General features: G+C 43.7%; 1 protein-coding gene and 1 pseudogene across 13 annotated transcripts in view; one reads left to right on the top strand and one right to left on the bottom strand.

Moving 5' to 3' along the window:
- The window catches only part of MLLT10 (MLLT10 histone lysine methyltransferase DOT1L cofactor), a 203,178-nt gene that overhangs the window by 20,923 nt on the left and 168,375 nt on the right, over window positions 1-13,880 (top strand). The window lies entirely within an intron of this gene.
- Window positions 13,092-13,819, bottom strand: LOC128572277 (ferritin heavy chain-like; annotated as a pseudogene).

Raw genomic sequence — 13,880 nt, 5'->3', positions numbered from 1 at the left:
TTTAGAAGTTATGTTGTGGTACTTCTTATTCTCTCCCTAGTCTGAGTCAGCCATTATTCTTTTATTGTCTGTTGGACCCATCTATTTTTTTTTTTTTTTTTTTTTTTTGTAGAGACAGAGTCTCACTTTATGGCCCTCGGTAGAGTGCCGTGGCCTCACACAGCTCACAGCAACCTCCAACTCCTGGGCTTAAGTGATTCTCTTGCCTCAGCCTCCCGAGCAGCTGGGACCACAGGCGCCCGCCACAATGCCCGGCTATTTTTTGGTTGCAGTTCGGCCGGGGCCGGGTTTGAACCCGCCACCCTCGGTATATGGGGCTGGCGCCTTACGGACTGAGCCACAGGCGCCGCCCGGACCCATCTATGTTTTAATGACTAAACTATGTATCTATATATCTCCACTGTTTTATAGGAATGTGTTGTTCTGCAACTTGTGATATGGGTATATCAATACATTCTTTTCATCTGAGTTTTAGTGTTCTGTCACAGAATGTATCACAGGTTATTTAATTTCTTTATTGAAGGCTCATTGCCTGTAGCTCAAGCGGTTAAGCCGCCAGCCACATACACCAGAGCTGGTGGGTTTGAATCCAGCCCGGGTCTGGCAAACAACAATGACAACTACAACCAAAAAATAGCCGGGCGTTGTGGCAGGCGCCTGTAGTCCCAGCTACTTGGGAGGCTGAGGCAAGAGAATTGATTAAGTCCAGGAGTTGGAGGTTGCTGTGAGCTGTGATATCATGGCACTCTACCCAAGGTGGCAGGTTGAGGCTCTGTCTCAAGAAAAAAAAAAAAATCCCCTTATTGTCATTTGAGTTTCTAATTTTTCGAAATCTCAAATAGTGTTGCAAGGAACATTCTTGTAAATATAATGAGGACTTTTGAAAAAAATACAGTCTTCAGGTAGTGCCTGTGGCTCAGTGAGTATGGCGCTGGCTCCATACACCGAGAGTGGCGGGTTTGAACCTGGCCCGGCCAAACTGCAACAACAAAAAAAATACCCAGCATTGTGGCGGGCACTTGTAGTCCCAGCTACTTGGGAGGCTGAGGCAAGAGAATCGCCTAAGCCCTAGAGCTGGAGGTTGCTGTGAGCTGTGACGCTACGGCACTCTACCAAGGGCAACAAAGTGAGATTCTGTCTCTGAAAAAAAAAAAAAAGAAATACAGTTTGAGAATCTATGTTAATAGGCAAGTTAAATTTGATTATAGTAATGACAGATATATTTTGATCTACTAACAAGATCTTATTTTCTCTCATCTATTTACCTTTATTTTCCTTCCTTTTTTGTCCTTTGATTGGAGTGATTGAGTTTTTTTAAATTCCCTTTTTTTTAATCCCCTGATGATTTGGAGGTTATATGCTCCATTTGTTTTCCTTTAGTGAGTGCCTTTAAAATTTTAATGCATATTCTTTGTTTTTCTGTGAGTTTAAAATTAATATCTGTACTCTTTCTGAACAAAGCAAGGGTTAGGATGCCTTGCTTCTTTTTATACTCTTGGCCTGCAAAATCTGTGTTGTTGTTATCTTTGTTAATTCTACTTATTTTTAATCTCCTAAATTAATTATTGTGGTTATTTGAAGTATTTATAATTTAAACTTAACATTACTAATGTTTTTGTTCCACCCAGGTTTTTGTTTCCTTAATATTTTATGGGTTTATTGTCCTTCGTTTTGAAGTTTTTTTGTTTTTTTTTTTTTTTAAATTTAGGGTCTATGAGTAGAAAATAAGGAAGAAAGCTATATTAGTCTTTTTATGTCTAAGGATTTCATTAATATCTTCTTGTATACTAGTCTGCATTCAAGTATAATAGCTGTTTTCCTGTAACTAAAGATATTGTTCTATTAATAGTTTGTCTTCTGGTATTTGTATTGATTTGTGCTAATAGGAAATCTGTTTAAACCTTTGTGTGCTTTTCAGTCTGAGGACTCATTATCGTTCTAATTTGGAATATTTTCTATTTTTTTTTTTTTTGTGGCTTTTGGCCGGGGCTAGGTTTGAACCCGCCACCTCCGGCATATGGGACCGGCGCCCTACTCCTTGAGCCACAGGCGCCGCCCGGAATATTTTCTATTTATCTTCTCAAGTATTGTCAGCTTCTGTTACTTAAGTGTGGGATTTTGATTCTGTTTTCCATGTCTTCTAATTTGTCTTTAATATTTTCTGTTTTATCTCTGTATTAAGGAAGATTATCTTTACGTCTATTTTTATTTTAATTAATTAATTAATTAATTAAGAGACAAAGTCTTACTTTGTCGCCCTTGGTAGAGTGCCATGGCGTCACAGCTTACAGCTCACAGCAACCTCCAGCTCTTGGGTTTAGGCGATTCTCTTGCCTCAGCCTCCCAAGTAGCTGAGACTACAGACGCCTGCTACAAGGCCCGGCTATTTTTTGTTGTTGCAGTGTGGCTGGGGCTGGGTTTGAACCCACCACCCTGGGTATATGGGGCCAGCGCCCTACTCACTGAGCCATGGGCACCGCCCATATCTTTACTTTTAGATAGTTTTACTGTGTCACCCTCTATAGAGTGCTGTGGCATCATAGCTCACAGCAAGCTCAAACTCTGGGGCTCAAGTGATCCTCTTGTCTCAACTTCCCGAGTAGCTGGGATTACAGGCACCCTCCACAAGGCCTGACTAGTTTTTCTATTTTTAGTAGATACATGGTCTTACTCTTGCTCAGGCTCTGGAACTCCTCAGCTCAAGCATTCCACCCATCTCGGTCTCCCAGAATGCTAGGATTATATTTTACTAGTGCATATCACTTGTTCTAATTTCTGTGTAAGCTTTTTAGCTTGTATACTTTAAAACAATTGCTGGCCTTTTTTTTCCTTACTGCCGATTCATATTATCTAATATTTGATTTTAAATTCAGCTTAGTAGCCTAAGTTCCTGTGAAAGAGCTGATTTAAAGTTAACATATTTGGTGGCTCAGTGCCCATAGCTCAGTGGTTTTGGTGTTGGCCACATACACTGGGGCTGGCGGTTTTGAACCCAGCCTGTGCCTGCTAAACGACGACAATTACAACAAAAAAGCCAGGCCTTGTGGTGGGTTACTGTAGTCCCAGCTACTTGGGAGGCTGAGGCAAGACAATTGCTTAAGCCTAAGAGTTTGAAGTTGCTATGAGCTGTGACACCACGGCACTCTACCAAGGGCGACATAGTAAGACTCTGTCTCAAAAAAAAAAAAAAAAGAAATTAGGGCAGTGCCTGTGGCTCAATGGAGTAGGGCGCTGGCCCCATATACCAGAGGTGACAGGTTTAAAACCATCCCTGGCCAAAAACTGCAAAAAAGAAAGAAAGAAATTAATAAAGTTAACAGACTTGATATTTGCCATCATAGACCAATTACAGATAGTTTTCTTTCTTCTTTCCCCTTTTCTTCTCTTCCCTTCATCTTCTCTTCATCATCTTTTCCTCCTTGACACTCTGTTGTCCCAGGCTAGAGTGCCCTAATATTAGCCCAGCTCACAGCATCCTCAAACTCCTGGATTCAGGCAATACTCCTACCTTAGCATTCTGAGTAGCTGGGACTACAGGCATCTGCCACAACACCCAGCTAATTTTTCTATTTTTTAGTAGAGATGAAGTCTCACTCCTGTTCATGGTGGTATCAATGTCCTGAGCTCAAGGGATCCTTCTTCCTGGGCCTCCCAGAGTGCTAGGGTTATAGACAAAAGCCACTGTGCCTAGGCAAATAGCCATTTCTTTCTTTATTCTTCTTTTTCTTTCTTTCTTTCTTTCTTTTTTTATTAAGTCTTTTGTACATAGATCATAAATACATTTATGCCCATTTCAGTGAGTTGGTTATTTGTACAGATTGGAGTGCTTACATCATATTAATCAGCATAGCTTTCATCTCATTTACCCAATTATAGCATTAGGACATTCGTGTTCTACACATGATAGAACCAACTTGTACTTGCAATGTGCTCCATAGTTGTGGTCCCCCTACTATCCCCCGCACCCCCTCCCCATCCCTCATCCTCCCTTTTCCTCCTTCATCATAGCCTAAAGTTGTGTTTCATTTTTCATATGCAAGTGTGAGTTATTATAAATTGGTTTCACAGTAGTACTGAGTACATTGGATACTTTTTTTTTTTTCTTTTTTTTTTTATTGTTGGGGATTCATTGAGGGTACAATAAGCCAGTTACACTGATTGCAATTGTTAGGTAAAGTCCCTCCATTGGATACTTTTTTTTTCCATTCCTGAGGTACTTTGCTCTTCTTTTTTTTTTTTTGCAGTTTTGGCCAGGGCTGGGCTTGAACCTGCCACTCCCAGTATATGGGGCCAGCACCCTACTCCTTGAGCCACAGAGGCTGCCCCATGCTCTTATTTTTTTTTGCTTTCTTTCCTCTAAAATTTCTTTTCTTTGAATGTGAGAAAAGCCTAAAATAAGGGCAGGCATGAAGTAAATGTTTTATACTTTGTATTCTTTTCTAACCTGGTTACATGACTAGTAATATAAATGAAAGTAGTCATACATTGATAAATTGTCCAGCATATGGTATCTGTTTAATTTTTTTAGAAGTTAAAAATTTAATCATGTAGTCACAGGATGTCACTGTACTGCTCAGGCTGGAATGTAGTGGCATGATCATACTTCAGCAACCTTGAACTTCCTATCTCAGCTTCCAACTTCCCAATAATAGGGACTGTGGGGGTGGGGTTCACACCCAACTAATTTTTAAACTTTTTGTTGAGACAGCGGTCTTGCTGTATTGCCTAGGTTAGTGTCAGACTCCTGGCCACAGTGGTATTCCTGCCTTGTCTGAGATCTCAGTCTGAAAACAATGATGCATTCATTCTTTTTTCTTTTTCTGAGACAGAGTTTCACTGTGTTGTCCTGGGTAGAGTGCTGTGGTGTCATCATAGCTCACAGGTATCTCAAACTCCTGGGCTCAAGCAGTTCTCTTGCCTCAGCCTCCTGAGTGGCTGGGACTACAGGCACCTGCCAAAATACCTGGCTGTTTTTATTTATTTATTTATTTTATTTTTTTGAGACAGAGCCTCAAGCTGTCGCCCTAGGCAGAGTGCTGTGGCATCACAGCTCACAGCAACCTCCAACTCCTGGGCTCAAGCGAGTCTCCTGCCTCCACCTCCCAAGTAGCTGGGACTATAGGCACCCGCCACAATGCTGGCTATTTTTTTTTGGTTGCAGCTGTCATTGTTGTTTTGGCAGGCCCGGGCTGGATTCAAACCTGCCAGCTCAGGTGTACGTGGCTGGTGCCTTAGGTGCTTGAGCCACAGGCGCCAAGCCTATTTATTTTTTTGAGACAGAGTCTCACTTTGTCACCCTTGATAGAGTGCTGTGGTGTCACAGCTCACAGCAACCTCCAGCTCTTGGGCTTAGGCAGTTCTCTTGCCTCAGCCTCTCGAGTAGCTGGGACTACAGGTGCTCACCACAATGCCTGGCTATTTTTTGTTGCAGTTTGGCCAGGGCTGGGTTCTAAAATGCCACCCTTCGTATATGGGGCTGGTGCCCTACTCACTGAGCTACCGGCGCTGCCCTACATTTTGTGTTTAAGTTCTGTATCTCATTTTGTTCTTTTCCCACACTTTATCCTTCAACTATTTGCTTAACTTCTAAAATTCTTTTTTTTTTTTTTTTTGTAGAGACAGAGTCTCACTTTATGGCCCTCGGTAGAGTGCCGTGGCCTCACCCAGCTCACAGCAACCTCCAACTCCTGGGCTTAAGCGATTCTCTTGCCTCAGCCTCCCGAGTAGCTGGGACTACAGGCGCCCGCCACAACGCCCGGCTATTTTTTGGTTGCAGTTTGGCCGGGGCCGGGTTTGAACCCGCCACCCTCGGTATATGGGGCCGGCACCCTACCGACTGAGCCACAGGTGCCGCCTTCTAAAATTCTTTTATACTTTTAAATTTCTTTTCTTTTCTTTCTTTTTTATTTTTTTTGAGATGGAGCCTCAAGCTGTCACCCTGGGTAGAGTGCTGTGGCATCATAGCTCACAGCAATGTCAAACTCCTCCTGGGCTGAAGTGATTCTCTTGCCTCCACCTCCCAAGTAGCTGTGACTACAGGCGCCTGCCACAACGCCTGGTTATTTTTTGGTTGCAGCCGTCATTGTTGTTTGGCAGGCCAGGGCTGGATTCAAACCTGCCAGCTCTTGTGTTTGTGGCTGGCGTCTTAACCGCTTGAGCCACAGACGCCGAGCCAATATACTTTTTAATTTCTGAGAGCTCTTTTACGCTTATTTTTTTATCTTCTGTTTTTGTTTCTTGGATTTACTATCTTTTCTTAACTCTCTGAGGATATTAATGAGAAGTGTTTGTTTTGTTTTAGTTTTCTTCCGTTTCTAGTACTCTTTCTTTGTATTGTTTTGTTTTGTCTACCTTTCTTACGGATTTTGCTTAAAAATCTGATGACTCTTAGCCATCAACTGAAATTTAAGACAGTTTTCTTATGAGTTGCTTGGAAGCTGTGGGGACCCGGGGAGCAGATACCGTTGGCTTGTTGACTTAATTAAAAGTGATCTAGTTGGTTTCTCAGTGTATGCAGAGAGAAATCCTCCCATCATCTGATGTTGACAGACCTGGTTACCAATATTCTTTGAGCCAGGTGTATGCTAGAATTCGAGTATATAGAATTAGACTTTCATTTAATTCTTTTTTTAGAATGCCAACCTTCTCAATTGTTCCTGTTGATCCCAAGTGTAGATTTCCTCAAATTTATCCTCTCCAGAAAATGAACCTTTGCAGTTTTCTGTGGTAGGGGAAAGACAGTTACCTGTAGTATGTGGTGAAGGAGATGGCTCTGATAGCTTTTTAGTTTGTATCCAATTCTACTGCTTTTAGTCTCAACTGGGAACATGCCTCCTACATACGTAGACCACTCCATGCATAGGCATTTACCCACTCCTTGGTGCCTGGTACCTAATGCTTCTGTAGTTCCTGGTGCTATGTGGTATAAGATGCATTATTTTGGGTCTTATTGCAGCAACTTCTTCTCATCTGTTAAGTCTTCTGTCATTTGTTTAATGTCTTTTAGTTTCCAAAACTTTGTAGCTGTTGTTTTCTATGTTTTTTTGTATTTGTGGCCTTATGCCATTTTATCTCATTGTTATTTGGTGTTTCAGGGAGGAGGAGAGGAAGAAATTTTTAAGTGAAATTAACAACCTTTGTTTTTAATATGGTCATTTCCCATTTTCTCCAGGGTCTTGTTTTATCAATTACTAATGATGAAACAATTTATCAATCTTCTGTCTTCATTCTGTCCTTTTTACTTGATTTTTCCCCACTTGGCTCACACACATTTTTGACTATTCCCATGGATTCTACTTTCCATTTACATTTTTGTCCTTTTGTCTTTATTGGCAAATTTCTTGGGAGAATAAAACCGTAGTTTGTATCTCTCTATTCAACTTCCTACAGTATTCTAGTTTTTCTTAATGATTAAGAAATAACTTAGTTGTAGTATATGAAATCTGTATTTGCTGAAACAGTCTTATCATGGACACCGTCCATGTTGTCTTTCAGTGACCCTTACTTTAAAATCCATGTAACTGAAGTTCTTTTAATAATAGCATCAGGAAGATTATCTCCCTTGAGGGTCCGGTATATTTCCTTCTTTTTGTTAGATCTATGAAATACATTTTGTTTATGTTTTTGTCCTGGCTCCCAGGCATCCCAGAACCAAACCTGGTCTTTAGTTACATCAGCTAAATTAATCTCATTGTTAGTATGTTTGTCTCCTCTTCTTCCTTCCATGTTGTTTAGGATTTCACCTCTTACCTCTGTTTCTCTGCGTGTTGATTTCATTCTCTTACACTACAGACTCTCTACTTCATGAGGCTGGAACCATGACTGCTGGCAGCTCTTGTTTCCAGCCCTTTCTACCAGAAGAAGGGGCTCTCTTGAAGAATCCTGGGAAGGACTCTTGATTGGCCTGTCTTGGATCATGTACCCACCATCTCTGTGGCTGGAGTGGGGAGGGTACTATGAATGGCAACCCTCACTAGAACTGCCTAGTTGGAGTCAGGGGTAAGAGCAGTTTCCCTAATGGGGGTGGGAGCGGGAGCTATTTGCAAAAGAGGGGATGCTTATGATACAAACAAATAATAGATGTTCATCATACTGACTTTAAAAAGTTCTTTTTCTGGGCAGCGCCTGTGGCTCAAAGGGGTAGGGCACGGGCCCCATATGCCGGAGGTGGCGGGTTCAAACCCAGCCCCAGCTAAAAACTGCAAAAAAAAAAAAAAATCCACGTTTTCTATTTTTTGTTACTATAATGCAAGTTTTTCATTGTAGGTTGCCTCATCCTTTTCTGAACATTTTAGATGTAAGTACATAAAATATCATAAACTCCTATTCATTCACCCTTCAATACATTTGGCTTTTAAGTCCACCACTTTGTTTTTTTTGTAGAGACAGGGTCTCACTTTATGGCCCTCGGTAGAGTGCTGTGGCCTCACACAGCTCACAGCAACCTCCAACTCCTGGGCTTAAGCGATTCTCTTGCCTCAGCCTCCCGAGCAGCTGGGACTACTGGTGTTTTGTTTTTCTTTTCTTTTTTTTTTTTTTTTGAAGCAGAGCCTCGAGCTGTCACCCTGGGTAGAGTGCTGTGGCTTCACAGCTCATAGCAACCTCCAACTCCTGGGCTCCAGCGATTCTCCTGCCTCAGCCTCCCAAGTAGCTGGGACTACAGGCGCCTGCCACAACGCTCAGCTGCTTTTTGGTTGCAGCCGTCATTGTTGTTTGGCGGGCCTGGGCTGGATTAGAACCCGCCAGCTCAGGTGTATGTGGCTGGCACCTTAGCCCGTTGAGCCACAGGCGCCGAGCCCTCACTGTTTTCTTTCCTTTTTTTTGAGACAGAGCCTCAAGCTGCTGCCCTGAGTAGAGAGCTATGGCATCACAGCTCACAGCAACTGCCTCCTCCTAGGCTCAACCGATTCTCCTCTCTGCCTCCCAGGTAGCTGGGACTACAGGCACCCACCATAATGCCCAGCTATTTTTTGGTTGCAGCCATCGTTTGGCGGGCCCAGGCTGGATTCGAACCTGCCAGCTCAGGTGTATGTGACTGGCACCTTAGCCGCTTGAGCCACAGGCGCTGAGCCTCTGTTTTTCTGTTGTCCAAGTTCAGTCCAAAGCCTCTCTTTTTTTTTTTTTTTAGAGACAGAGTCTTACTTTATCGCCCTCGGTAGAGCGCGGTAGCGTCACAGCTCACAGCAACCTCCAACTCCTAGGCGTAGAAGATTCTCTTGCCTTAGCCTCCCGAGTAGCTAGGACTACAGGCGTCTGCCACACTGCCCAGATATTTTTTGTTGCAGTTTGGCTGCGGCTGGGTTTGAACCCGCCACCCTTGGTATATGGGGCCGGTGCCCTACCCACTGAGCCACAGGCACCTCCCGAAAGCCTCTTTAAAAAGTTTTTTCTTTGCTCTGATTTTAGCAGTAGTGCAGGCATACTCATTTTTAGATAAATGGGGAAGGGAAGATAAATAGAAAAAAAAATTGAGTTTTGGAATCAGATGAACTAGATACTTGACTGGGCAAATTGCTTTTCTAAGCCTCAGTTTTCTTTTCTGCAAAATAACATGGAGCTTCTACTGTATGCCAGGTACTGTCAGGTGCTTACAGGGATATATGATTTCTTCTTTTTCATAGGACTGGTTATAGGTACTTTTTTTTTTTTTTTTTTTGTTATAGGTACTTTTCTTATCTAAATAGTTTTTAATGACGATGAAACCCGAAGCATAGAAACATCCAATGCTTTGCCCAGGGTCATGTAAAAAGTGTATGAACCAGGTTTTGAACCCTGGGTTCTCCAGAGTTGGTGATGTGCTGTTCTTTTTTTTTTTTCTTTTTCCAGTTTTGAGCTGCAGCTGGGTTTGAACCCACCACCTTTGGTATATGGGGCCGGGCTCCTTACTCCTTGAGCCACAGGCACCATCCTTTGCAGTTTGGCTGGGGCCAGGTTTGAACCTGCTACCCTTGGTATGTGGGGCTGGCGCCCTACTCACTGAGCCACAGGCACCATCCTTAGTGGTGTTCTGTTCTTTAGATTATAGTTTAAGCAAATAGCCAGAAATAGTGACAATATATATATGAATATCTTCATCGTGTTATTTTAGAATAGGAGAAAAATGAAATAACAGGAGTGTGAGGAGATTAGGAATTATATCATCAGTTATAAGGGTACTATTTATTTACTTTTAAGACAGAGTCTCACTATGTTGCCCTTAGTAGTAGAACGCCTTGCCGTCATTGCTCACAGCAACCTCAAACTCTTGGGCTTAAACGATTCTCTTGCCTCAGCCTCCTAAGTACCTGGAACTATAGGCACTTACCACCACAATGTCTGGCTATTTTTTTTTTTTTTTTTTTTTTTTTGGCGTTGTTGCAGTTGTCGTTGTTTAGCTGGCCTGGGCTGGGCTGGAACCCGTCAGTGTCCGTGCATGTAGCTGGCTTCATAACCACTGTGCTATGGGCACCAAGCCTTTATTTATTTTTTGAGACAGAGTCTCACTTTCTCGCCCTAGAGTTGAGTGCTATGGCATCATAGCTCACAACAACCTAAAACTCTTGGGCTCAAGTGACCCTCTTGCCTTAGCCTTCCAAGTAGTTGGGATTGCAAGGGTGTACCACAACGCCCACTCTCTCTCTCTCTCTTTTTTTGGAGACACAGTTGTCATTCTTGGTAGAGTGCTGTGGTGTCATAGCTCACAGCAGCCTCAAACTCTTGGTCTCAAGTGATTCTTTTGTCTCAGCCTCTCAAGTATCTGAGACTATAGGTGCCCGCCACAATGCCTGGCTATTTTTTAGAGATGGGGTCTCGCTCTGCCTCAAGCTGGTATTCCCAACTCCTGAGCTTAAGCAGTCCACTCTCCTTGGCCTCCCAGAGTGCTAGGATTACAGGCATGAACCACCTTGTCTGGCCCTCGTTCTTCTATTTTTATTTTTACTTTTTTGAGACAGAATCTAACTTTGCTGCCCTCAGTAGAGTTCTATGGCGTTATAGCTCACAGCAACCTCAAATTCTTGGTCTCAGGCCATTCTTTGCCTCAGCGTCCCGAGTAGCTGGGACTACAGTTGCTCACCACAATGCCTGGCTATTTTTAGAGATGGGGTCTCGCTCTTGCTCAGGCTGGTCTGGAACCCATGAGCTCAGGTGATCCACCTGCCTTGGCCTCCCGGAGTGTTAGGATTATAGGTGTGAGCCACCACGGCTGGCTAGTTCTTCTATTTTTAGTAAAGACGAGGTCTCGTTCTTTTTTTTTTTTTTTTTTTTTTTTGCAGAGACAGAGTCTCACTTTATAGCCCTCAGTAGAGTGCCGTGGCCTCACACAGCTCACAGCAACCTCCAACTCCTGGGCTTAAGGGATTCTCTTGCCTCAGCCTCCCGAGTAGCTGGGACTACAGGCGCCCGCCATAATGCCCAGCTATTTTTTGGTTGCAGTTCAGCCGGGGCTGGGTTTGAACCCTCCACCCTCGGTATATGGGGCCGGCGCCCGAGGTCTCATTCTTGATCAGGCTGGTCTCCAACTCCTGAGCTTAAGCCACCCACCCACCTCAGGCTCCCAGAGTGCTAGGATTACAGGTGTGAGCCATCATGCTCAGCCTTTTTTTTTTTGGCTGGGGCTGGATTTGAACCCGCCACCTCTGGCATATGGGACCGGCGCCCTACTCCTTGAGCCACAGGCGTCGCCCCCCCTCCCCTTTTTTTTTTTCTTAAGACAATGTCTCACTCTTTCCCAGGCTAGGTGGCTGTGGCATCAACCTATCTTATAGTAACCTCAATCTTTTGGGTTCAGCTGATACTCCTGCCTTAGCTTCCCCAGTAGCTGGGACTACAGGCACTTCCTACAATGCCTTGCTAATTCTCTAGTTTTTAGTAGAAATGAAATCTCACTTTGCTTAGGCTGATCTCAAACTTCTGAGCTCACATGATGTTCCTGAGGCCTTGGCTTCCCAGAGTGCTAGGATTATAGATGTGTGTGCCTGCCTTGGCCTTTTTTGGTGTTATAGTTGGCGTTCTTTGAGCTTCCTGGATGTGTGGTTTCCTGTTGTCAGTAGTTTTGGTAAATTCTCAGCCATTATTACTCAAAGATTTCTTTTTCTCTTTATTCTCTTTTAGTTCTTGGATATTCCACAGTTCTTAGATTTTTCTTTTTTTTTTTTTTGTAGAGACAGGGTCTCACTTTATGGCCCTCGGTAGAGTGCCATGGCCTCACACAGCTCACAGCAACCTCCAACTCCTGGGCTTAAGCGATTCTCTTGCCTCAGCCTCCCGAGCAGCTGGGACTACAGGCACCCGCCACAACGCCCGGCTATTTTTTTGTTGCAGTTTGGCCGTGGCCGGGTCTGAACCCGTCACCCTCGGTATATGGGGCCGGCGCCCTACCGACTGAGCCACAGGCACCGCCCAGTTCTTAGATTTTTCTATTCCTCTTTGCATTTCAGTTCAGAAGTTTTGATGTATCTTCATACATACTGGTTATTTGCTTAGCTATGTCCAGTCTGCCTCACATCAAACGATTCTTCATTCTGTTGTAGTTTTTGGTTTCTAGTATCTTTTTTTTTTTTTTTTACAGTCTGACTATGTCACCCTTTGGTAGAGTGCTTTGGCGTCACAGCTCACAGCAACCTTTAACTCATGGGATTAAGCAATTCTTGCCTCAGCTTCCTAAGTAGTTGGGACTATAGGCAGCTGCCACGATGCCCGGCTATTTTTTGTTGCAGTTGTCATTGTTTACTTGGCCCAGGCTGGGTTCAAAACCGCCCGCCTCGGTGTACGTGGCTGGCACTGTAACCACTGTGCTACGGGCACCGAGCCTCTAGTATCTTCTTTTGTTTCTGTCTTGGAGTTTCCATCTCTGTACTTAACATTACGAGTGTTCTTGTGTGATGTCTGATCTTTCCATTAGAGTCCTTAAATACTAACTACAGTTGTGTTAATTTCTTAATAAATCCAATTCTGTGTCACATCTGTTTGGCTCTGATCCTTGCTATGTCTTTTCAGACTGTACTGTTTTTGTTTTTTGTTTTTTGCCTTAGCACATACTTCGTAAATTTTTGTTTAAAGTTAGACACGACACATGTTGTTCTAGGACCAGAGGTGATCAGGCTTTTTTTTTTTTGGGTACCAAATTTCTTTATTTGAAGGAATGGTACAAATGAAAGAACTTAAGTGGATGGTTTGGTACAACTTATAGAAAAGGTACAGGAAACCCTGACATGCATGCACTGCCTTGGTGATCACAGAAGTCACCCTGTGACTATGGGGAAGTTAGCCTAAGGCTTAGCTCTCCTTATCACTGTCTCCCAGGGTGTGCTTGTCAAAGAGATACTCTGCCATGCCAGATTCAGGGGCTCCCATCTTGCGCAGGTTGGTTACGTGGTCACCCAGTTCTTTAATGGATTTCGCCTGTTCATTCAGGTAATGTGTCTCAATGAAGTCACACAAGTGGGGGTCATTTTTGTCAGTGGCCAGTTTGTGCAGTTCCAGTAGTGACTGATCACACTTTTTTCCAAGTGTAACGCACACTCCATCGCATTCAGCCCACTCTCCCAGTCATCACAGTCTGTTTTTTTGATATCCTGAAGGAAGATTCGGCCACCTCGTTGATTCTGCAGCTTCATCAGTTTCTCAGCATGTTCCCTCTCCTCATGAAATGGTGAAGAAAGTATTTGGCAAAATTCTTCAAAGCCACATCATCACGGTCAAAGTAGTAAGACATGCACAGGTAGACGTAGGAGGTGTAGAGCTCAACGTTGATCTGGTGGTTGATGGCGGCCTCCAAGTCCTGGTGGTAGTTCTGGCGCACCTGCGAGGGGGAGGCGGTCGTCATGGCAGCGGCGGGGGCCTTGGGATGGTCCGAGGGCGTGGTGAGGTGTTGGAAGGCTGGCTGTGAGCGGCCGGCCAGG

This window comes from Nycticebus coucang, chromosome 20 (assembly GCF_027406575.1).
Source record: "Nycticebus coucang isolate mNycCou1 chromosome 20, mNycCou1.pri, whole genome shotgun sequence".
In the NCBI taxonomy this organism is placed as follows: domain Eukaryota; kingdom Metazoa; phylum Chordata; class Mammalia; order Primates; family Lorisidae; genus Nycticebus; species Nycticebus coucang.
This window is presented reverse-complemented; position numbering and strand designations above follow the sequence as displayed.